At 40.6% G+C, this 26,261-nt stretch overlaps 2 long non-coding RNA genes across 4 annotated transcripts in view; one reads left to right on the top strand and one right to left on the bottom strand.

Moving 5' to 3' along the window:
* Nucleotides 1–26,261, bottom strand: part of LOC129785346 (uncharacterized) — a 51,815-nt gene that overhangs the window by 12,538 nt on the left and 13,016 nt on the right. For both annotated transcript variants that reach the window (XR_008749273.1, XR_008749272.1), the window contains exon 3: nucleotides 3,307–3,450. This is a non-coding gene — a long non-coding RNA (uncharacterized LOC129785346). The remainder of the gene's footprint in view (nucleotides 1–3,306; nucleotides 3,451–26,261) is intronic.
* LOC129785345 (uncharacterized) lies at nucleotides 4,878–19,756 on the top strand. Of its 2 annotated transcripts, XR_008749271.1 has the most exons (5): nucleotides 4,878–5,210; nucleotides 5,298–5,507; nucleotides 12,381–12,564; nucleotides 13,810–16,880; nucleotides 16,936–19,756. It is a non-coding gene; the product is annotated as an uncharacterized LOC129785345 (long non-coding RNA). The 2 variants fall into 2 exon arrangements; XR_008749270.1 differs by lacking the exon at nucleotides 12,381–12,564 and having other exon boundaries at nucleotides 4,880–5,210.

Below are 26,261 nucleotides of genomic sequence, written 5' to 3'. Positions count from 1 at the left end.
CAGGGAACTAGGTGTATTCATGTTGTCTTTCCAACAAAGATGAAAATAAGCTCATTATGTTGGCCTCTGAATTAGTTCAATTTTAATACTGCAACTGGACATGGGTGTTTTTCATAGCATTTATCATAAGAGCATCAAAACATTTTGTAATATTAAAGCTATATCAAATGTATTGCTAGGACGAAGATCTTTCTTTTCTTGTTCTTTTAATCCGGTTTGTTCAAGTAAAATAAGCTGCTGGCAGATTCCTTTGCGTTCCATTTGGCTATTAGCTGGCACGTACTTATTTCAGTGGAAGAGTTTTGTTGCACGCACTAGAACTGGGAAGATTCAGGCTCAACCAGATCTGCTGGAGAAATTTGTTCCATAAAAATCCTGTTGGTTTTGTGTGGGGTTTTTTTCCCCTCCCCAAAAATTTTCCTCTCATCTCTCAGCAGGATTCAAGCTGGACTCCATCAGACCGTGTTTTTAGTGATGAATAGGAAACATGGATAGGAAGACAGAAAGAGAAATAATTCTCCACAGAGATCATAATAAAGAGTTTGACTGGCTTGAAAATCTGATTGGCAGCCAAGGCGGGTGCCAAGCACATGTATTGCAAATTCGTGCTGGTTAGCATCAGCACATGTTGCTGGGAGAAGGCTCCGTACTGTGCAACAGATAGCGCCCATCCCCAGACTAGCAGCAAGTGAAATTCTGCCTTACCATTTCTCAAGGGAAAACTTAAATACTTGAAAACTCGAGACAAATAACTGGAAATGACTGGATCAAAAGGTGCACAAAATCTAATTGTGCAGAAATGAGCACTCAGTTTCCTCTTGCCCTTAAGTTTCAGAGGGAACTGGAATATAACCTCGCTGCTTTTTTAGGCAGAGGCTGCAAGCAGCCACAGGAGTCGGTTCTTCCTCACAAATGCCTTTGCTATGTGGACCCAAGGTTTTCACATGCAATAGCAAGAAAGTTGTTTATGACAGCAGAAAGGCATGATGAGGTATTGCTGTCTTCTTATAGCAGACAAATCTCTAAAGCACGTATCCTGCTGAAAATAAAGCTCTTTAGTTTGGTTTTCAGTACTGATCTAGGCATTTAATGAAACCCAGTGATTGTCACTTTTTTTTTTTTTTGCCTTTTGTCACTTATTGTTGTTGCTTCTTATAGCTGATTTATACCTGATTAGCTGAAACCAACAAATGAATAGCACATTACATTGTGTGTTTTAAAAACAGTTAATAATACTGTAAGTAGAAATATCATCAAGCGTATAAACTCAACACAGAAGTCAGAGAAAAGGAACCACTTGAATTCTGCACAGAATGACTAATTTCATTCTCCAATTTCATTCACAGAGACAAGGTGGGATGGCTGCTATGACTGAAGCGCTGGGATGGAAGGATACAAGCTCTTTAGGAGAACAGGCAGGGGACCAGAGATTTGTGTTATCCTATAATATCTGAAGATTAAAATACTTTAATATTCAAATGTATGAAATTTTCTTTAACTTTTAATATCTGGTATGTACTTGGAAAGAAGCTGGTGTGTCATCTCAAGGAAACAAAGAGTTTTCTAAAAACAAAAGTACTTATTCCATTCTCTGAGTAATTTTCCCTCCCCCCCCCAGTTAAAAAAACTTTGGGTTTTTTCTTTCATCAGATACTTAGGTTTTGAAATATGATGTTATTCCCTTTTCTGCTAATTCTCCTCTACTAGGAGAGAAAGGAAAGTCTGTTTTCTTTTAAGGTTTCAAATTTTTAATCATGCATTGGATCAGCTCCTGTTTCACTAAAACGTTTATCATACAAGAAACTGTAGCAACTCCTTTTGGTTCAGTCTGGTAACTACAGAAATGCAGGTTTCACAAGGGAGGATTAGACACTGCACTATTGAACACTGGCACACTGCGATGTCCAAAATTTTGGCCCTTGGCATCCCAGGGGAATCTGTAACCCCAGATTTGGCACCCCATCTGCTGCTTGGAGAGTGGTGTGGACTTGTAAAAGCGGGTACACAGAAGCCAGCAAGCTGGCTGCAGAATCAGGTAATACTAGCCCATAGGAAACTGGAGAAGAACAGAGACTCAGGGATTTTTCCTCCAAAATGTACAGTGTTTCTAATTTTGGACTGAATAGAAAGGCACCTTTTTCGCAGCCATGAACCCCTTCCTGGACTGAAGTGTCCAATTTGAGTCAATCTTTTTTTCTTTTTTTTTTTTTTTTCTTTTTTTTTTCCCCAGAAACAGAGGAACAAAGAGTGGCTGTTGTCCTTCTTTCCTCATTTTAAAAGTTCGTTGGGTAGATAGAGATTCAGAGTGTTTCAAAAATACGATGGCTTTTGTATTAATCTGGGATACTTAGATGCAGATCCATTCTCCAGTGAATATAGAAATATATTAACCAAGGGGAGAAACAGGAGAGGTGAAATTTCCCCATTCCACATCTTAAGCGCAAGGGAAGCTTTCTGAGTGATGCAGTTTCCACATTCAGCTCCCAACCGCAGACTGGGCAGGGGGGTGTCCCTGGCTGGGAGGCTCGGATGCCCTGGCTCACTGCTCTCCTCTGCTGTGCGGGACGGTTGTTCTGCGGGGGCTGGGGGACCCCAGGGTTGGGGGATTTGCTGCCAGAATCCCAAAAAGGTGGAGCTGCATGGAAAGTTCAAACACTTAGAGCAGGCTGCAAGGATCAAGCTCCCAAATGGAAAAAGCTCGAAAATGCTTCTTTGTGAATCATGGATATGAGATAAATCTTGCTGGTGACAATTTGTGCAGCATTTGGGTGGTTGGATAAATGTTCAAAGGCAGAAGTGCAGTTGCTGGAGAAAGTGCTGATGAAAAACAAGCTATTTGTGTATTTAAGTGGAAGTAGCGTGAGGTTCAGCAACCTATGATACCTAACGCTGCATTTAGGGATTAAAAGGGATGTTTAGACTCTCAAAACTCCCCTTTTCTTTTAGATTTTTTTTTTTAATAAGAATATAAATCACTCAAAGTAGGTCAAGAGTTTCTCAGAAATGCCCTGAAGTGATTTGGAAAAAAATGATGAATATCACATCAAACAACACAAAAAGAGCAGGGTCATTGGCCTTTCTGAAAATTCCCTTGTCTTCAGCAAACCACAGAGCCCTGGTTTTGGTAACACTGCATTTCTACGTCTAACAAGCACACCTGAAACATAAGCAGAAACACCTTCTTTTTCATTTTGTTTAAAAGCAATATACCCATATTTCAATATGCTTTATCTTCCAGTTTTCATGCAACTTAAAATCTGACTCAGGAAGTTCTTGCCACGTTCAACATTAAAAATTATTACTCACCCAACAACCATTAGTATGAGAATGTATATCATTAATTATGAAAATTAATCCATCTGCCTTCTGTGTGCTGAGCTGTCATGCCTTCCAGTGTTACCACAATGGGCTGATAGTGAAGATTTTTACAGGGACATAGTGGACCAGGTTCTGGAATTAGAGATTAGAAAATAACAATCAAAATCAAAGGAGCTGACAACACTGGAAATATAAATTGGAGAAATTCATTCAGTTATGGGCCTGCAGGTCACGTTGGTTCTTCTTCCAGGAAACTAAATAAAGTGGTTTCTGTTGGTTTTTTAGTTGGGAGAGACATCTGCAGTTTATAAGAAGTTAAAAGGTAAACATTATCCAGATATGGGGATAGAAATTCCTGTGTTTCCTTCATTCAAGTCTTTTAGCCTCTTGTTTGCCTGGGATGAGAGGGTGAAAAAGAAATCAATGTGTATTTCATTCTCACACCCAAGTGGGCAAGTAAGTTATTCCCAGAAATGGATTGTTAAACCCCAGGGAAGGAGTCTGCAGGACAGAAGGCATGCTGCCTCTAGCAACCCAGTGAAACATCATGGCATTCTGCACAAATAAAGTGGCAAAATCCAATCCACAAGCAGGAGAGATAAAGTCAGTTCAGGGACCAGAAAGGGCAAGTCTAGGCAAATGCACCTTCCACCACAGGCCAAATCATCCTGTTTTAAAAACCCACAGGTGAAAACAAAAAAGACATCATGGGCAACTGGGCTGAGACTTTCCCCATTTGCTGCAGAGTGGACAGTTTCCAATGGTTCTTACCGGGGAAGGACCTTCTCTGTTGTCCCATCAGCACAGAATTTACTTCAGCTACTTAAAAAAATATTTTTATTGTTTACCTATTGCATTATATATGAGATATCCTATGATAACATATTTTAAAATTATTTTTGTCTTGCTCATCAAGGGAAAATGTCCTCTGCTCTGAAAGGGAGGCCAGTTTTAGTACATTATTTGCCTGAACTTAAGCAATTCTGGCAAAGGCTGTAGGGTCATTTGGGCTGGTTTTGTTCTAGGTCTACTTAAAAACCAAGACTACCTATCAAACCTACCTGACAGTCTATTGGATGGCTTGAGTCACCGGTCGTGTCAGAGTTTTCATCACCAAAAGTTCTTTGACAGGACCATAGCAGTATGTAGCTTTCATTACAGAAGAGAGGGTGGAAAGTAATTCTTTATAATGGCCCCAAAATCCAAGCAATTCCAGCCAGTCTCATGAGATCAGCTAAAAAACCTGAGCAGTCAAGGGGTTTGGGTGTAGTTCACTTTTTTTTTTTTTTCAATCTTGTTTTGGCAATGTTGCATGTTTTTGGACGTTCAATGGACAAATGAATTTATGCACTTTTCTCCTTCCATGTACATGTGACAGTGCGCTCAGGAGCAGCAGCGCAGCAAAGTGAGGGATTTTTTTCCTGATAGTCCTGCAGTCAGCTTATCTTAGGCTGTTCAGACTCTCCAGCTTGGAATTCACAGTTTATTTCCTTTCATGCATTGTGGCCTTGGAGTTTTTTTCAGTCCCCGGCTAAATTAGTTCCTTTTAAAAAACTGAAGTGCTCTTGGCTAATCATTTAAATAAGTGAAGGGCACTTGAGTGTACAGAATGCATATCCAGCAGGAAAGCTGATGGAAGTTATTTTTTCTGAATCTCTCTTAAGATGACTCAGAAGATAAACAAGCACAGCGAGCCCGGGCATGCAAAGGCAGGTAGCAAAGACCTTTACACTGACGGCATTGACTTCTTCACTGGACCAAAAAGGGTCCAACCTGGAGGACTGCGATGCTGCTCTGAGACCCTCTTCCACCTGCCCTCCCTGGTCCTACTAGGTTATTACAACATATTACAACTCTAGGAATCTTATAATACCACCAAGGCAATTAATGAGGTAGGTTGTGAAATCACTTTTTTAAAAGACAAATTGTTTGTTCGGGGGGGGAAAAAAAGATTTTTTTTTCATTAAAATCCTGCTCAGGTGGGCTATGCTGCAGCTGTGCTGTACTTCATTTTGTCTGGAGGACTACAAAGACCAGAAGATAAGCAGAGGATAGAGTGAGGAGAAAACAAATGGCAAAACACCACAAAGACAAAATGTAATTATAAGAGCTTGATCCTGAAGTCACAGAAGTGTCTGCAGAATCTTGACCTCTCGATCTACTTCTAGTGCCAAAGCCTTACACCATAGGTATGTAATCCACATTAATTTTGACATTTCTGAAATAAAAACCTTCAGTGTTTCATTTGAGGATAAGGCACTTTAATAGCATTCCAGTGCAGGTTGCTGACTGATATTTTAAAAAATGTTGCTTTGAAATTTTAAGAGACCCTCAAACTGGACTTTGGTGAAATGAACTGAGTTATTCTAATTCCCTGTACTTACCAGCTGACAGCTGAGTATCCACTTGATCGTATCACAGAATATACCTCATTTTGTTCCTCCGAGCACTTTATTTGGTTGTCAAAGTCATTAGAATATTCCTGCTATTAGAAGATGTATTCTCTATTGTATACGCAATCCTATTGTTTGAAGTTAATACAAGCCTGTTTGAAAACAGCAGTTTCCATAGGAACAGTTTTTCCAAATAAATCTTACATGGAGAAGTATGTCATAAATAATTGGTCCTGCCCTGAGGGAACCGTTAAACACCCGAAGAAAATGCATGGGTAGAGACAGAGAAAAGCAGTGAGAAAGGCATAAAATGATGGCAAATGGGGAGAAGTACATATTTTTTGCCTATTCAGAATTTTTTTCAAAGTTAAAAAAGATATGAACATCCATTGTTTTCAGAACTTGGTGGATATAGAGTAGGAGTCCATATTTTATCTCTTAGGATCTTAGCCGTGTTCAAGATAAACTCCATGCATATCTCCTTAAATTATATTGTGGCGATATCTTGGGTTTAGTACATCTAGTTATCCACACTGCCACTTTACCCAACAAGAAGAATATACGCATGCTTACAGTACATTTTTAGAATGTAAATTTTAAAATGTCTAAATCTTATGTGACATCTTACAAAAAGGATAAGCATTATAACATCTTCACAGACTGTAATACCTGAGGAAAAAATGTGCTTGCCTCCAGTAAATAACGAGTCTCTCTGGAGAACACAATATGATGGACATTTTCACCAAGAATCTCCCAGGAGAACACATGTTTGCTCTCCTTTTAAGGCCAAGGAGAGTTCAGCGGGCATGTGCCAAAACCAGAGAAACGCTGCTATTTGATAATGTTTGTCATATAACAGCCCCCCACCCTGCTCAGCCAGCAGGTGTTAGGGGCTGTTTAGGGGTGGGCATGTGAAGGAATGGCCTCAGACACCCGCCTCAAGGGATGCTTCAGGAGCTGTGCCTTTGGTTACTTAATTTTACCTGTACAACTGGAGAGAGATGAATTTTCTCCTCTTCAGCAACAGGCTCGAAAAGCCTTGTCTGAGTCACAATTTCCAAACTATAAGAAAACTCTGAGCATATGTTTAAGGTAACTGTTTGCTTTGAATTATATTTTAATTCTGGTTAGTTTTTGACAGTTAATTATAAGCTTGGTGTGGAAGCCTCAGCAGTGATGGCCAAGGCAAAGAGCTGCCAGCTTGACTAAAAGCTCTGGATAGGATCCAGACCCAGCTAACTTCTGTAGGCATGTGATTTAATTTCCTGAGCTTTTGTCCTCTAGCCACGACTTCAGGGTGGACAGCACAAGGGTATCGCTTTGTAAAGACGTGCAGCTTGCAGGAATCCCTGCCTGGAGAAAAGAGTGTCTCCATTAAATGCAAAAAGCTGAGTTTTCTGTTTCTTGGTGATGAGCTAAATTAGGTAGCAAATAATTGAGGAGGAGATTAAGCAGGCATAAAAATATCATTTACCACAATATCTTTCAGGGCCAGCTGCCAAGGAGATGACTTCTATCGTGCTGCCATTTATAACAGTGGGTCAGCTGGCTGAGCTGTCTGGATAGGTAAAAGAAATTCATCAGCTCAGTTGAAATATATAACTAGAGTAAAAAGTATTTGAAGTGATCTGTTACATCTTCCTGCAAACCTTTTCCTTATGACAATGAGTAATGACCCTAAATTGCTTAATGTCTCCTCTACTTACACAACTGAGGCCTGCAATTATATTCTTTTTCATTTGGAAACTTGACACATTTGGTTAGCCAGAACTCTAAAAGAAAGTTATATCAAATATAAGGTTGAATTATGCTATTTAGTAAAGAACTGGCCCCCAAGCACCTCATTCAGTGCCCCTCATTCAGTGCCCCTCCACACTGGAGCCTTTGCTTGTACAAATCCAGATTGACTTCGTTAGACTTACACTGATTTACACAAGAATTTGAGTCCACCTGCTAATAATTGTCAACCCCTTTTGCCGGAAAATTATTCAGATAAGCCCCAGGGCAGACTGGAGGAATAGGACACAGGATGAGCATGTTGGTGGCAGGTCCCAGACGGTGGGTAGAAAAGTCAACAATTGTGAACTTGGGATGGAGTTTGGATCAGTAGAAATATACCTCTAATGCCTTGCAGTCTCACCTCTGTATACTTCACTGTGACATTAGAAAAAGCGTGATTTTTTGCAACATTGAACTGCTGGCAAGCCCACATACACAGACGAACATGACAAAAATTTCTTTAAGTGCTGTGACTGGTTTTATTTGTACCAGAAAGGTACAACACTGGCTCCAGCAAACAGCACTAGAATGCACTTAAGAGGCCATGCATTGCTATCTGAAACTGTTTTATGGTTATGTCTCTTACATATTTAATTTTAAACAAAGGGATTAGGTTTGAGACGGTAATATCTTCTTCTGGGAGTGCCACCATCACAGTAGTCCTCTGCAAGACATATGTGTGTTACGTAGGACATTTATGGGTAGAGGTAAGTCAAGGAGTCTACACAAAATCTGGTAGAAAGATGGCATTTGCTATAGGCATCCACATTTCACCACCATAGAATCAGATTCACCACTGAAATCATGCGAGCCTGTGAAAGCAAGATCTTATGGTACCAGATGATCATAATGAACACAAGAAGCAGTGCTATCACCTGTAATTTGATATAAATGCAGCACAAACTCTTACGTAGATTCTATTATAGTCTTTCCAGATTATGGGCTGTGAAATTGCTATCTTGTAAGCAATGCTGGAGAAAGTGTAACAGAGATGGAATTTAAAACAGACAATTTGCTTCTGTCCCAAAACACAGAATTGCTGATAGGAAACAATAACACTTGCTAGAAAATGCTACTCAAATGAGAACGATAGCATTTCCTCTGCAGGAAATTATCTTAGGAGTAGAAAATACTTAAGTAGTAAATGACAAAACCCAAAAGCCTGTAAAAATGTTGTTTCTGTCAGGGAAACATTCCATAATCAAGACAGACAGCATTCCCATAGTCACTAATGAACCAGTGTAGTGTGTGCACATCTAATGAAGGTGCAGACCTAAATTTGCTCTTTTGGAAACCAAAATTGTGAAAAAAGAAGTTGCATGGTGTTTCTTTTTGCCCATTTCTTGACTCTTTTTCTCTGAAGTCTCAGTCCTTTCACATCCAAAATGGACCCTGCTAGCCTCAAATGTGGTTAATTAATTCTGCCACCTAAACAGTAACTGTAACAGGCAGAAAAAGCACTGAAGATACCCCATTCAACTGTTGCCGTCCCTAAAAACCCTTAAAAACCATGAGTCATGCTCTTTTCCTCTCCCAGCAATATGATGATTAAATAATAATAGTCATGCTTTAGGGATTTCTTTTTATTTGCCTTCTGCTTCCCTACCTTGGAGTCACTTCACACAAGAAAGTTTTTTTCTCCATAACCACAAAAGTTAAAAACTTTCTTTAAAATTGAAAAGAAGGATCTACAGTAAGATCCTGATTCCAGGAACTGGGACTGTGAGAACTACCCTGAAGCTGTGAAATCACAATAAAACCATAAGAGCTGGCAACGGTGCAATTCCTCCGTGAGGGTGTTTTAATTTTATTGTTAATTTCCTCACTGTAGGGCTCAGAGCATGGAAGAGGGGACAGTGGAAAGGGATTTCCTCTTCTCAAGGCTAGGAAAGGTGCCTCGTAGATCCTGTCCCTGCCCTCTGATTCCTGTGTTTGTGGATGACAAGAGCTGCTCCCTGGGAACCTCTCGCCCAAGGGGGGTGGTGGTGAAGAGCATCAGGAGGTGGAAGGGGGAGCAATGCTTTAAAATGCGGGGGGAAGTGAGCCTCAGGTTTCATACCCCTGGAGGAGGGAGGCAAGAGAAGACAGGCAATCAAAGTGAATCCCCTGTGACTTGGCCAACCCAGGGAGCAGCCGAGGTCCCCCACCAGCTTTGTGCTTCAGAGTTACACAGAAACCCTCAGCCGTGGTCTAACACCACTTGGAGAAGAAAAGCCTCTTCTGCTGGCAGGTCATGTGGTCCAGCAGGCTCATTCAGTAAGAGTGGTGTCTAAATTAAGTAGTCAGGAAGATGCTTTCTTCCTCCTCTTGAGAGAATGAGAAGTCCAATTCAGCTTCTCTGGAGTAATTGCTAAAACTGAGATTTATCTATAAAAGATACGACCTAACCTTTGTTTGTTTGTTTGTTTTTTTTTTTTTTAACAGAGTGGCAAGGCTGAGTTCATACATTTTTATAATTTCTGGATTTTCTTTTCTTAGCCATAACAGTTTAACAATAACTCAGCACCACCAACCAGTACTAATGTTGTAACTGTAGAGGTAGTTTTAATGTGTAATAGGTGAACAAATATAGCCACTTGCAACTTCACTCCCTACCCCTCTAGTATTTCTCCCTAGACTGACTTATCTGATAATCTTATTTGCATTGAATGGTAAAGTTGTTGTCGAGCTGTTGTCACATCTCAGTAGACAGGACAGACTTTATGTTCTTCGAAGCTATTTAAATTCTTTTGGCTGGAAAGTTTGATCATACCCAGTGACTTCAAAAATTATACATAAATATTTTCTACGTTAATTTTGCCCTGCAAAAATCTGGATGTTTATCTTTAAACAACATTTTTTGCAGGATGGGGTTTTTTTTCCATAATATTTTAACCAAGCAGAACCTTGAATTCCTTTTTAGCACTGAGGCAAAAGTAAGAAAAAGGAAAAATAGAGTACACGTTTTTTGGTGGCAGTGTGTCTTTTTAGTGACAATACAGGGAATAAAAAAACTATAGAAAGAAATAAAAAATGAAACTGAAAAGAAGTAGTCTGCTAGCCTAAACCTCTGTCTAGATTGGACACCGGTGGATTTGGGAGTGAAAAATAAATTCACCTAAAGTGGTAGTTTCAGGAGACTATAAATTTTTTGTGATTTCAGGGTCTAGTTTTACCCTTTCTGGGATGGGAGCTGGCACGTGGAAGAAGAAGAAAAGGATGAGAGAGAGGTCTTCTTCTGTTTGGACATTTTCCAAAGGAATAATTTAAACCTTTTTCATTTCAAAATGGCATTTTATTTTTAAAGTCAAGTATTTTAATATCATGTTTTAAGGACTGAAGTGATCACAAAGTGAAACATTGTTCAGGTGAAGGGGTTCCATTTTTACATCAGCTTTTCTGAACTTGTTTTTTTTTTTTTTTTAAGTAAAACAGTGGGGAGAGGGTGAGGATTTCATCAACCAGCCAAAAGTTCTGTTGCTTGCTTACATCTAACCTTAAGTCAATAAAAGGGTTTTCATTAATTTTTTTGATATCACAGTCCTATGTAAATTTGTTTATGCTCTGTTCTAGGGGTAAGGGACATGACAGTAGGCTGTTTGCTCAAGGGCCTGTCATCTGTTCCTGGCTGCCTGGAAAGCAGGGTGGGAACGCCACTGCCTCACCACCTACCCCCCTAATATAAGGTGCATCTTTTGCCAGACTTCTGTAAAACCCCAGAGATTCACTCCTTCCCAGATCCAGTCATTGCACTGTTCCATCTCCAGTATTTTCAAAACTTCCAAACTGAGCGAAAACATACCGAATTTCCCAATTAATAAAAAAATAAAAAAAATCACTTAAGGTGAGATCATACAGTCCAGGGAACCACTCCAACATTTTACTTCCGTCTATTCCCTGAAGACCAGGGACAGCTGCAGGATGTAAAATGGTTTGGGCTTTCGAGGTATGGGCACCTGCTCTTGATGTACTATAATGCCGGGGAGCAGCTGGCAACGCAATCGCCACGAATGGTTTTGTAAGGCCCTCCTGTGTGGCTGGTTCATGATCCTAATTCTCTAGGTCAGCATCAAGGAGGAAGAGTGGCTTCTCTCCACTGCCGCCAGGCTGTCATCACGTTATAACTTAAATGGTGGAAGGAGGTCAACAGCTAATAAATCTTGTGAGCAGACTCACCACTTTCCGACTGCAGTCCCTTTAGAGATTGTTGTTGCCTTTTTCCCTTTTCTTCTTTTACCCCCAGTGAACCTGTACATCTTCAGAAGTATTTGGCTTTTCCTGGCCTCTGACAAATGGAAAATGTTAGGCTTTGAATAGGAAGCTTCTGCTGTTGCCTGTTAGTCTTTGAAATAACCAGAGGAAATACATTGCCAGATTTTTCTTTTTTCTTAAGAGCTCTGAGATAAAGGTTCAGATTAAAGACAGGACTGTACAATTACATGAACTTTTCAAAGGGCATTTTTTCTCAGTAGCTTTGATTAAATTATTGAAAGGTTATTGCATTAAGAAAATGGTGCCATTTAGCTGTCCTCCCTGCTTTAGAGCTAGTTGTGAAAGAGCTGCATTACAGTCTGTTATAGTATTGATGGATACGCTCATAGTGTCAGGTTCACCAGTAACTCTGCTAAGACTCAGCAGAAAAGCAGCCTAGAGCCCATCACTTTTTTCATTCTTCTCTTGTGCAAAAAAACGATCAGGAAAGGGCAAATGAGAGGTTGCATGGCAGATAATTAGCACAAAGGTATTTCTGAAATCTGAATCCTGAGTTGTTTGTGTCCTGAAGTATTTCATAGTAATGGATTATATTTTATACTCGCTTGGATTTCATGCTGTCTTGCTTGCCTATTCCCCACTTCACTTTGCTGTTTGTACTGCAGAGGCAATGTTAGGCTAGGCTGTTTCTTGTTCCAGAACAAAAGCAGAGACCCTGAGACAGCCAGATTGACTGGTGACAGCCCAAGGAACCACTGTTTTCCCCAGAAACATATGTAGCTGAGAGACATCCATCTACTATAGATACAGTACTGTTGCCTTCCAGAGTGGTGACAGAACAGGATGAGACATCTGCACTTGAGACAAGCCCCACAAGAAACAGGTATCTTAGTGGCTGGATACAAGACTGCTGCATCTGCTAGGGCGATGCCTTGTACTACACACAAAAACTGAAGGCTGACTTAAGAAGCCATGCTCTTTGTTGAATAGGAGATGTTCTGAGTGTACACTGTTAATTGCAGTTCTCTAAACCCCATATTTTCCTGTATTTCCCATTATTTCTGGAGCCTCCATGATTTGCCGTAGCTTGAAAATTGGTACAAGTATGATTGCTTTCCGAATAAACATCTTTCTGACCCAAAAGTAAAAATGTCTCAAAAGCAGCTTCAGGTGGCCTCATGCAGCAGCCGTAGGTGGCATGTTGCAGGCTGAGGTCGGCGGGGAGAGGGGAGCATGGTGCCCTGTGTCGGTCACCCCAGCACAACTGAACCCCAAAAGAACTGCATCTCTGATAACAGCAGATTAACAGAGACAGTGCAGAAGCTCTTGTAGTTTAATGTTATGTCTACAAAAAAAAAAAAAAAAAAAAATCAGGAGAAAGTTAACATTTAGTTCGTTCACTTCTCTAATGAAAACAGAACATTCTCTTCTCAGTCCCATGCCACATAATTTTTTGGTCCCTTTCTTAAAAATACATAAACATTAGAAAGCACTTAAGTACAGCTCTCTTCTTGAATATTTTTTGAGGACTCCTCTAGTTTATCATCATAGGGAAAAAAAAAAAGCCTGTCTGTGGGGCCCAGTCGAAGCTCTCCCACCAAGACCCTCAAAGACAAACCCATTAGTGTTTTATACTATGTAGTAACAGGAACAGCTCTCAGGGCACTCACAGAATTTCAGGTGTTAAAAGGGTTGATAAATGTCTGTAGATACTGAAAGTCAGGAGCTGCAGAGATGTCACTGTTTCGTGTCGTGCTGGCAGGGCACTATCAGGGCAAGCTGGCCACTGGTGCCCAAGATGTGCGGATTTAGCTGTCTCAAGGGTAACCTCTGCCTAGGCAGACTTGTCCACTATGGCTTCAGCTGTGGAGAAGAGCTGATCAAAATAATATGGGAAAGTAAATGCACCTTTATGCAGAATAGATACTCCTCATCCTGTTCCAGCATTTGCTAGGGAAACACGAGTTATTGCAAGAGAACAGCAAAACTGTGCTGCACTCCCAGACAGAGTGGGGAGGTTTTAAGCCTATGTGTCTCCTTTCTGTGGGTTCTCTCTTCCCCAATAAAACACCCAGAGGTGGAAACCTCCTAGGTTTCTTAGTCATTGGTATTTGACTCTCTTCCACAGGACCATGGAAGGCACAAGCAGCAAAAATGAGGGAGGTACACCAGGAACACCTTCAGCATCTGCGCTGGGCACCCTCATCCAGTGGCCATCAGCTGAAATGTGGTAATTGAAAGGGGAAAAGGAGATGCTTGGCCAAGAGTTTGACAGAGGAGGGACGAAGGACCTCTGAGGGCCATGGAGAGGGGCAGTTCCAGTTCATAGTGTAAGTTGTGAAGTCAGTCCTTCACACCAAGGTACAACATTGATCACGCTGTATCTGAAGATCACTGAGACCTATTGATGTCCTCAGAGACCAGTTCATCCCTCCCTTATCCCAGGCTTTTTCCCAAACTTCTGCTGTTCAAAGTTACAGGGTTATTGAAACATCCTGCTGCCACAAAGCTCAAGGGGATGCTGTAGGGCCAAGGCAGGAAAGTCCCCGCAGCGGCTGGCATATGGGAGAGAAGAGAGTGTAGGGAGACCAGTGTGAGCAGTCTCTAATCTAAAGTATGCCTTACCACTCCAAGTTTCAGCAATTTGTCTGTACTAAAGGTAATGAAGTTGTGTTGGCATGCTGTACTAAAGGGCTGAATCCAGCACCCATTCAGTAGGTGACAATTTTATTGTAAAATTTTATTGTAAAATAAATAAAAAAAATTTGTAAAAATAAAAAATTACCAATTCCCTTGCTAAAAAGCCATGTGGGGAAAACAAGTAATGTTTTTGTCTTTGAGGTATACCTTCTGTTTCTTATGTTCTTCTTTGATGGAACTTCAATGACAAAATTAAATATTAGGAAATGTTATGTTAACCTTGTCCACATATCCTGTACAGTCTGGGTTGTGTATAATACCTTGCTTAAATTTTTGGCAAATCCACTCCTGGTTTACAAACACCTAGCTCCTAGCGGAAATCTGCTGTAGCTTGGAGAAGGTAATGAAAGAAACCACGACTGTAACTTCAGATGCTGTAGGCAGAACCCGGTGCAATGACTGCCTCAGGATATTGCAGAAGAACAAGCAACGACAACAGCAACTGTCAATACTGTCAGCCTCAGGGACTCCAAAATGAGTGTCTGCTGCTTAAACAGGATAGTCATTGGCTTAGGACAAGGATTAGCTAAGTTCTCTGGAGAAGACAAGACTGGCTTCAGATGTTTCCAACCAGCATGACAATTTCAGGCTTTGTGCTCATCTCAACCTCATTGCTTTCAGCATCCCTGGGCCGCAGCAATACTGTAGCCTTTCCCTGAATCCAGCGTGTTGTTTGCATAAGCCCCTGCTTAAACCTCATGTTAGACCTATGAGAATATACCTGGTGCACCTCTGGATTCATGAGCATGACCACAGTTATAGAGTTGAATGCACAAATGGTCCCTTTACTTGCATACCATGAAGGCACAGGCTAAAGCCAGGTAACACTGCGACGTACGGGCATGAGGCTCTCAGAAATTATCTCAGTGCTCTTGGATATTCTGCGCTTTTAAGTTATTTGGTATTAGCTGTGACCAAATACTTAAAATAAATACAAAATGTGTCCATTAAATACCAATTGACTGCAGAAGCAATTGAAAGCGTCCACAGTACCCTTCTCTTCTGCCACGTGCTGTGTAAAATGTTTCTGTGTCACGGTTCAGACCCCAGAGGGATGTGATGTATATGACAAGTAGCTCATTGTGAACAACGGGTCAGGTAGAGTTGAGAGCTCTGAATCCATTACCTTTCAGGGTCACTGAGCTGCAGGTTGTAAGGAAAACACCTTGCACATCATACCGCTGGAATAATAATAGGAATGAATAGAGGTGGAAAAGGTATACACAAAACAAACAGATACAGTATGCAAGTATTAAACCTCTTGCTGAACAGGAAAAACAGAACAAGAATATCAAAGCCATACTCTGGAAGTTCTTTTACTACTAAAGGCAAATGGGTCTTTGAATCATTGCTGGCAGAGGCAGCAGAGGAAAACCTGTAGATAGGAGGAACAAAGAACCACAACCAAAAATAGAAGAATCCATATTTCCTTTGATTTATGTGCTTTATGAAGCACAGAGGGCACTGCACTCTCTCCAGGACCATCACTCACATTTCCTAATTCTCACCTCATGCTACAGGCCAAGGAACAGTCAGTCAAGCCCGAGCAGGGGAAAACGGTAACCAGAACACATCAGCTGTGAAAATCTTTAGCCATGAGTAGGCAGGTGCATGGTTTGCAACCAAGGAGCATTTTTGCCTTGATAAGCAGTGTTATTCTGTGCAGAGTCACCAACAGAGTGCATTTATTGGGTTGAGGCAGTGCTTAATACATGCCATCAATACCTTTTAGGCAGTGGACAGCGCTCTAGCAGCTGCTGTTCTGTATTTTCCTGCCAGAAACATAGTACCGAGAAGGTAGCTAGTCATCTCCACTCCTGTGCTGTCAATGAAGGTCTCAGAGTTTTTTAACTGATTAGGTTTCAGTTCACCATGCCTAATTTTAGGCACCGAAATAACATGCCTAACAGTCCCCCCATATATTCAGAGGCTCTGAGTCCATTTCTGAGATGCCTCAAAATTTAATGACCTCTGCCAGTATCTATCCCTCCCTGCTGCTTATAGAAGGCTAGTGCAAATAGGGTCCCAGTGTAAAAACTTCTAGATCCCTTACAGTAAACTTCCTGTTCTGTTCTACTTCAGGATATCACTGTGTCAAAGGTTTCTGTGATACCATGCTCCTGTTCTTATTTGCTTACTCTTAAAAGAGCAGCTCCTCTGTCTGGGGTCCTTCACCCTCAAGGATAATAGAAAAGTTGTAGTTGCACCTTGGAATTAAAGAAGACATCTTCTCCTACCAACTGCTTTCAGTAAGTGATTAGGAAAAGTTTTCTTCCTAGTATCAAAGGATTAATACATGGGGCATTGTAGAGGAATGAAGGCAGTGGGTTGGTTAGCATTCGTAACATGCAGCTGTGGCCTTGCCTCAGAGGCAGTGGGTTGATTGACATGGACGATGTGCAGCTGTAGCTCGTTCCTGCTAAGTGGTTAAATAACTCTGAGGAGTGGGTGAGAGAAGGTGCTGGCTGGAGGAGGAGCAGCGTGGTCTGGTCTGGTCTGGTCTGGTCTGGTCTGGTCTGGTCTGGTCTGGTCTGGTCTGGTCTGGTCTCTGGAGGAAGGAGAAACAGTGTGGCCAGTAGAATCTGACTGATGGTAAAAGCCTTGTTGCAGCCTGATATCCTTGCTTGTGTGGCAACAATTGGTGCCCCGTGTGAGGCTGACTGAGTTGGGCTTTGACTACAACAACTGGTGCCCAATGTAGCTGAGCCAAGCGGCAGAACCTGCGACCCATAACAGACACTGTGAGAGGTGAGCCAATGGGTGCATTGCAATATTTGTTGTCTGTCTTAACTCAAATTGCAGCTGGGCATCAGGCACTGAACTGGCTTTAGCTGAAAAGACCACACATGTGAAATCCATGGCTAAAATCAAGGCATTATTAATGCCATGAACCTTTACATCTCACAACACTTTCATAGGTGATCAAGTTATTCTACAAACAGGCAAAACATAACAAACACACTTGAGACCACACTCAGACACACTTGAGCCTTCTTTCCATGATTACATACTCCGTTTTCTGACACTAAATGCTCACCACTTCAGAGAGGTACTGCAGTGCTTTTCTGCTCTATCCTTTTCTTAAGTTCTTACACCCTTCTCTTTCACTAGTCGCAGCACATGTCATCTTAACCTGTACTTTGTCACGCTCGCTGATGCTTTTCTCTCCTGGGCAAAACAGGGGATGCCAATCTGCCCCCCTGTACTCTGCTGCCGGCTCTTCAGGTGGTGCCAGCCATGGCTGAGCGTGGGCAGAGCGGCAGGGGGTGTGAGTGCCAGGGGTCAGCAAGACAGCCCACCTCTCCCCTGTGCTGCGGGACATTGCCTTTGTGCATCAGACACCCGATGGCTGTCTCCCAGCATCAGCCTCCAGCTGAAACACAGACACCCCGGCGGACACTCTGTGAGAGCGGAATTAACTCCTGATCTCTGCAAAAAAAAAATGATACCGCTAAAAGTAGAAGAGATATCAGACAATCCTCAAATTAATGGTAAGGAGTCAAACTAGACCATTTTTGGTTTTTTGTGGTTTGTTTTTTTTTTATTGGCTGTGGTTTATATTTAGGGTTCTGTGTATGTTGCCACTGACTGTCCACAAGTGATTGTCACTGCTCATCAAAAGAACCTTTGATCAGTGATGCCCGCTTGCTATGATTATCGCCATTCAGAAACATACAGCTCCATTTTGACACAAAATACAGATAATGTAACAGCTTGGCCTTGCTATTTTCCGGGGAACCCAAGATGTTCTTCCACCAAGTTTGCTGTGACACAGTAAAAACATCTCAATTTATTCTAAGTGGCCTCATCTCACAGGCCAAAGGCAGTGTTCTTCCATGGTTGGAGGCACACCATCAGACGATCTTTTGCAAGATATTATGTATATCAATGATATTATGTATAATACAAAGAAAAAACTTAAATGTGTGCTTTTTCTAGTATGATTTATTTTCATTTGGAAAGTACTGAAATATTCCCCTTGCAATATTCTGAGAGCACATGCAGTGCAATTAATATGGTAGCTATGCCTCTGAACAGGGAAGAAAATACTTGTTTTATAGAAGTGTGAATATGTTTTGAGCAAGGTAAAATTATATCTGTATATTTGGGGGGGAATTCAATACTAATCCCATCTGGACCTGATGTTTTACTGAAATGAGATCATCAATTACTGTCTGTGTTTCCTCATGAGGTAATGTTTTATTTAAATTGTTCCTGATTTCTTCTGACAGTTTAGGCAAAGGTAATTTTCATAAAAAGGACTTTTACTGCTTTCAGCTTTTTTCCTCAATATATAATTCCTAATAGAATTTTTGAGGCACTGGTGATTCTCTAATTTTATCTCTCTCTGATGTGTATGCATGCATAACACAGCCCCTGAAACCTTTACTTTCTTGAGTTGTGATTAAGTGTGATATTAGTCATCTAGATTACAGCAAATTCAAGAAGTAGTCTTAGATATATCTATATATCTATGTATATCTCTGCATGAATTCCTCCTTCACTTCTTTGCTAAGAAAAAAAATTACTGTTTTGTTTCCCAACTCTAAAAATAAAGGATAGGTCTATCAGTTACCATCATCGATCTCCTTAAAGCGTGGCTTGCTTCTAAACTAAGTTGGACATCCCCTAGCTGTCACTTTCTCTGCTACCTAACCTTGTATAGCATCCACAGAACTTGTGGTACCTCCCCAGAAGTGTGTTCATACCAAAGCTTGAAGAGGCGAAGTCCAAGAGGAAAGGTCTTTGTGCTGGAATTACTATTATTGTTATCACAGACTTTGTTTCCAAGTGAGAACAGGTGATTGAAATGCAGTAATTTCTATGCTGAAAGCAAAATAGGAGGTGTAGAACAAGTGGAGTTACATATTATTTTCCTGTCAGCAACAAAATATCACTTCAACAATAAATTTTACTGCAGAGTGAGTAAAAGAAACCCACACGTGAATGCAAGAAACTGCCTTCCAATAGCCTGTGTTCCAGAAAAGGCCTGAATTCAGAGCTTATTAAAACGTGTACTTATGTACTTGGTTACGCAGCAGGAAAACATTATCCTAATATACTGCAGCATAACTGAAGAAACTTTCACTGAAATGATGGGAACTAAGGACAAATGAGACAATCGTATGAATAAAAAAAGATGTAAGCCAGAAGGCAATCTGGTGGTATCATCTGTAAACTTCCCTCTGGCTACAGATGTATGGGGGAGGTCTCTCTGGGTTTGCTGAAGCATTACTGGGCTGTGAGGCCCCCACCTCACCCCAGGTGTCACTCAGTCGATTCAAGGTTCAGACCATACTGTGACATCTGTTCTGGGAGATGAGCATGCTGCTCAGGTCAAATGGTGAGTCCCCGCTAGCCCATGGTGACTTCTGTATTCAGCACCACCAACTCTGGTGTCATGCTTGGAACAGTACAGAAGTGTTTGGAGTGTTGTGGTGTGGAATCAGTGCCACTCCATACACTTTTTGCCCATGCACACTATTTGCCCATGATGCCAAATAACCTCAAGTTCAGCATAATGTACGAGGCCTTATGACTAGTTTCAGACCTGCTTAACTCTATCAAATGGTAGTAGACATAGCTGGTGTTGAACATGATGAATGTGATCCTCCACAGTGCCCCCCTTATCATCTATCTGTTCCACTCTGAAAGGCTGAGAAGGTTCCATTCAGCCCATTTCAGGACAGGTTAGGAAATGAGGCATAAAGTGAGCAATAAGGCCTTATCCCTTAAAACCCATCATTATGCCTGAAGTTAAAGGAAATGTTTCCTGGTTAGACATCTTCTGCATCTCCTACTCTTGTTTTCTAATTTCAGTATAAGATAAAATCTGAAATTAATTGTAACTAATATGGTATTGATGTTTTTGTGACACATTGAATTACACCATACCAAGTCTCTGTCACTGAAACTGTCTCACTGTCTTCTTACATTTGCTTTGGCAACCAAACCAACGTCTACTTTGTTTGTGAAGTACACAAGCAAAGATTTATAAACATGATAAGCACATTTAAATATTCACAGATGTCAGAAGGCATTGAAACTAGTTCCCATGCTAGCTCAGCATATCAAATATGTTTAAATACCCACAGATGTCAGTGTGTTGCAACAAGTTCTCATGCCATATCAGCAAACAAAATTTAAACAGTTGCTTTGCAATGGATGTTTCAGTACAATTAGTGTCTCTGTCATGTTTTCAATAACGCTTTTCAAGCAGGAAACCTGCCATACACAAGCTCCTTTATCAATTCCCTACTTGCTTCTGTCTTAGTTGCTCCGTTACAACTGTATTTCCTTTTCAGAGATGCTGGGGACAAAATAGATATTGACTTATTAAGGGAGGTTTCTACATCAACTCCATTCTTCCAGTGATAATTTGCTTGTCATTACTGTTACATAATATTTATTTGACAAATTTAATCAATTTGCCAGTAAAGCAATTACCTCAGGGGCTTTACTTGAATAGCGCCCAACTGAGACAGACATGGTTTTAGCAAGCTAAATTGAAGGGGCCAGAAACATATGCTGACTTATAAACAATGGGGGACATACTTTGGAAATAGAGATCTAGATCGTTCTGACAGCCCATAGCCAGCATATACAAAGGAAGAAATTCAGTATCTTTCAGTACACAGATATCTGAATGCAGCCAGTAAGATGTCGTATGTGAATTTACAGTGTGTATGGGCAGGGAGGGCAAGGAGTCAAAACTAGCACTGCCCATGTTAACTGGAAGGGAAATTAACCTCACCCTCTATCCTAAGTGGAGGTATTTAAAAGACATGTAGAAGTGTGCTTAGGCACATGGTTCGGTGGTGGACTTGGTAGCGTTGGGTTTACAGTTGGGCTTGGTGATCTTTTCCAACCTAAATGATCCTATGATTCTAGGAAATGTGCATAGGCACTTGGTTTAAGTGTTCTGTAATAATTTGTAAGATTGATGCTTTATACCTGAAGTTAGAAATAATATAAAATACTTTTCATCTGAGGAATGCCAGCATCTTGAATGAACAAACCAAACCAATATATTCCACCACCAAGAAGAGCTACAGTGGTTTCCTAATGAATATGTAATACCTACATAAACATTTTTATTAGGCACAAGTCATCATTTTTTCATATCCATAAACACAGTGGACCATGCATGAAATTACTGCTTTTCAAGAGAGTGAGTTGTGTTTCCTGTTGTAAACCATCACGGAACTGCTGTGTGGTTTCTGCTAACAAGGTTCTTTGGGAGATCTTTTCTCTTCTGTTGGTCAGGAACCATATGGCAATGACAGAGCCACATTTTTAGATAACTCATTTGTTTATCTAACAACAAAAAATAACTAATAGATTAATCTAGCCTGGAAGAACTGTCATGCTCTAATTCAACAGCTTGCTTCAGTCTTAAGAGCTCTGAAGGAATTTAAAACCCTGTTGCTTCCACAGTACGTGGAAGCTTAAAATTTCATCCTGAGATTTTGAATCTGTTACAGAGCAAATATTCATATCTTCTCCTGGTCTGTCAGAATGCAACTGACTTTTTTGTTCAGTTTTTATTCAAGTGCAGCTCTTGTGTTGATAATACATTAACTCTACTAGTATGAGTCAAAAGGAGAAAAAAAAAAATTGTAACTAAATGAAGGGCCTGGTTGGAGGTTCTTTTCTGCGATGTTAGAGTCCAAAGTTAGGCAAAATATTTCTCCTGAGCTAAGTATTTCCATTTACTCAGCATCTATCTAATCCTCTGTTAACATGGGCAGTAACTTACCACTGTAGACCATCTGAAACACAATCATCACAGAAGTTCAGCTGGATCGTCCACCACACATGAATAATACGTGCTGGTGGGGCAGACACAAGCTAGCTGATGAACAGAACCTTTCCTTTCCAGTTGCTTTGATATGTGCTCCCACCCCTAGTTGCTTCTCTCTGCTCCCTCCTGTGAAAAGCTCTCATTCCCACCTATTGCCTTCCTATATGCCGAGTTCTCACCTCTCACCAGTGGTCGCACAGGGAGCAAAATCCCCATCAGGCAGAGCTGGTCAGGGATGCAGATTCCTGTGTGGTGGACATCAGACCCTGCAGACAGTGGAGGCATCACAGCATCCCTGGTGATGGCTGGCAAGGGAGGACACAAAGTGGTCCATGCTGTTCAGCTCAGCCACTAGCCTCTTCGGAGGAGATGTGCTGGCATGGGTGATGGAATCAGCAAGCGGCTGATGTAGAGGATGGAGGAGCAGGAAGCTGCTCCAGGGGAGCAATGGGAAGGAGGAGGAAGGGATTGCTGAAGAAAGAGGTTGCTGGATTACTCTGAGACAGCTGAGAAGAGACTTGCACAGCTCCCCACACCCCACTCTGTTCAAACTGGCCCTGAGCAACATCCCCCAAAATAAATGTTCTTCTCACAGAGCGTCACAGGACTATGCAGTTCTTTTTTTCATTTCAAATAGGAGTCAGAGTCTAATGCAGTGGTTAGTGCTAAAAAAAAAAAAATTTCAAAGTTTTAATAACTGGTGGGATAGTGATTAAAACACTGGAAAAAAAAGTGAAGCTGTGTGGAGATCCAATTGAGTAAATCTGAGGGATGTGCTTTTTTAAAGTTAATGAAAAGTCTTTGGTAAGCTTAGTCATACCTGTAAACTTTGATGTGGTATCAAGTTGATCAGTTTGACTGAAAGATTTTGATAACTGCAAATGTACTATGACAGAGTCTACTGTAAAGAAGTGTGCTGATTTTGGCTGGGATAGACTTAATTTTCTTCTTAGTAGCTGTTACAGTGCTGTGTTTTGGATTTAGTATGAGAATAATGTTGATAACACACTAATAGTTTAGCTGTTGCTACGTAGTGCTTACTCTAAGTCAAGCCTTTTTCAAGTTCCTGTGCTCTGCCAGCGAGCAGGTGACCACCACGTGATCAAGTCATTTTTAATCCAGAATGAGCTACTGTTTTGGTCAGATCAGAGGTATTCCCCATTCCTTTCAACACAATTTGGTCTCACTGAGCAGTTCCTGCAATGTAAAGAAAAAAAGTATAGAACTGTTAATATACAACTGCTTTGTGCATGCCTGAGCTTACAAAACCTAAGCCAAAGATACTGTGGCTTTTATGTTAGTGCTGCCTGTGACTCCTACACTGCAAGAGGCTGTGAAGCACAGTCAGTAAACTCAGAGGGATTGTTGAAGGTCATCTGAACAAATCTGAAAATTATCTGTTTATAATGATACAACCATAAACTGGACCTGTAAAACCAGATCTTCACATCAGTTGGACTGCTCTCGAACAATACCACAAACCTGAATATCTATTTATCAAAAATTTTACATTTAACATATGCAAAAGGCAGATTTATTTTGCTATCAGGAATGACTGAAGAGTAGCATCCTTTATTAGGTTGTACCTAATATACAGTGATAATAGCTTACAATACTTAAGCTCTAAGGATGGTGATTTGGGCATATGAAGACCCACCAAGATTATTTCCTCTGCTTGGGCTTAGACAGGTACATCAATTAGCCTGTTCTGACTTCCTCATCAGTCATCTGATTGCTTGGGAAGGATGAACAGGAAAGCAATGCAACAAATTCTGGATTTTGGCAGAAAGTAAAGGAAAGAAACAAAAGACAAATATTTCTGGCTGGATGCTGTCCGTGAAAATACCATTTTTAACATGCAGGTATTGTCGTGTCCTGAATGAGACAGAAATAGGCTTCTGCTGTATAATTAATCACCCTATGATCTGCCTTTAGAGAATATTGTATTTCACATGTGAACAAGACTCTCAAAGTCATAAGAAAACTTAAGGTGGTAAGAACTGAATTAAAAATAAAAGAATATCGATGGAAAAGCAAATTTTTGCTTGAACATTTTACTGGAGTTTTCTTTAAAACAGACTTTTTGGATGATGGTGAACACACATGACTGAAAAGTAGCTATTACCCAGAAGAACATGATATTACTCTCATATTGCTGGTAGTGTCCAGCTCTTCAGACTATACCACCAGGTAAAGCAAATTATGTTTGATTCTGGCTGATGAAAGCCAACAGAATACAGTGAACTATTCATGGCAAATTTCACTTTTTAAATCTTGATAAAAAGCTTCAAAATCCCTAACCATTTTTATGTTTTCCTTTTTAAGGATGCTGGTGCTAGGGTAATCAGTGCTCAGTATTTGTATAATGTAATATTAGTTGTATACAAGCCTATCATGCCTTCTGTGGGTTGAAAAAGATTCAGAATATCAAAATTTATTATCTTCAAGAGTGGAACTAACACTGGTCATGGTAGCTACTTTTTTGGGTTTTCTACTGTGGCCAAAGGAAAATGATATGACCTTATCTATGCTTTATGTACATTGACACCTAGTTTCTGGGAATCCGTACAAGTATAGACTTTCATAGCAAGGCTAGCTAGAGGGCTATACTGTATGCCTCAGATAGTCTCAAGCTGTATTCCAAACCAGGAAGAACAAAATCCACTGTTATTTCAATATTTTTATTTTAATTTGTTTTTGCTGGTTTGTGCATTTTAGCTTTGTCATTTTCATTATTGTAGCTTTTGTGCTTGTGTGTACCTGATTTTATTTCCTGTTCTTAGTGTTTTGCTATTTTTTTCTGTCTCAGGATTCATGTAATGTTAAAAATGATTATCTGTTCATCACAATGTTTTTGGTGGAAGGGTCACAAGAACTATTTTCACTAGTTTGTGAAATGTTCCCCATCAGGGATTCATAAACAGCCAAATTCCATAAATAGCCAAACATATGATCTCTGACATATACAGTCAATCAGGTTTTTATTATTGCTACCTATCAGGTGGAACAACAGCCAAGAGAGTTGTCTTGACAGATGGGGGGGGGGGGGGGGGGGGGGCGCAGAGAGAGAGAGAGAGAAGGAAGGAAGAAAAATAAAAGGAAAAGAGAAAGAAAAAGGAAGGGAACACAATCACTGTTACTCATCTGAGGCATGCGTTGGTTACATGAAATATACACCTGCTTGGCTATCTCTTTTCTTGGTTCAGTGATACAGATTCTGCTCTAAAATTTGTCAGGAACCAGTGATTTTCCTTTTGTCTTAGAATTATTGTAGACCTTTGAAATTTCTGCAGGGATAGACTGAAAAACAGATGCTGGAGGGCAGAGGAAATAAATAGTCTTGCTAAGACTGTGGTGCAGGAGTCCAAGGGGAGGAGAAAGGAGCAGCATTACCCAGACTGCTAAAGACAGATGTCTGCTTTCCCAAATCTCCTGTGGAAGCAGAAAACAGCAGAGAAATCTGATCCCCTCTTTCCACAGGAGCGAAAAACTTCTGTATTTCCATCACGCTTGCAATCAAGGAACGAGAGAGAAAATACAGGTTCCTTATTGTGGGCTAAGATAATCCCTGCTTCTGTTGGTCAACAGGCCTAAAACTGTGAGGCTTAAGCCAGAACGGGAAGAATATTAACACAGCCCTCAGGGGCCCAGGGCATCATCTGGCAGCCACTATACAGCACAGTTCTGGTTTGTTAATATCCATTAATAGTCATGTGGAACATGAGAACCTGAATCGCACTGGCTGAAAAGAAGTGTATGAAAAGCATTCTATATATTTTTAGAAGTGGTATTCAACATTGACATCTTCTAAGTTTCAAAGGAAAATGGTCATAATCCTTTCTTTTCCCCATATTCTTCTGCTTATGGCGAAAAAGAATAAGATATAGAAAGTGCTTTCTCTGATAAAAAAATACTATAAAAAAATGAAAACCACAATCAAAAGTAAAACATATTTTTTGTAAAACTTCTAAAAACTGAAATATTTTTCACTCTTTCTATTCCAGATCATCAGATTTACGGGAAAAATTTATTCAAACTTTTTGTCTCGGTTGAAAACTGATTTCCATCTTTTAACA

This window comes from Falco peregrinus, chromosome 11 (assembly GCF_023634155.1).
Source record: "Falco peregrinus isolate bFalPer1 chromosome 11, bFalPer1.pri, whole genome shotgun sequence".
Classification (NCBI taxonomy): Eukaryota; Metazoa; Chordata; class Aves; order Falconiformes; family Falconidae; genus Falco; species Falco peregrinus.
The sequence above is the reverse complement of the archived record's forward strand: the minus strand, read 5'-3'. Positions and strand labels throughout refer to the sequence as shown.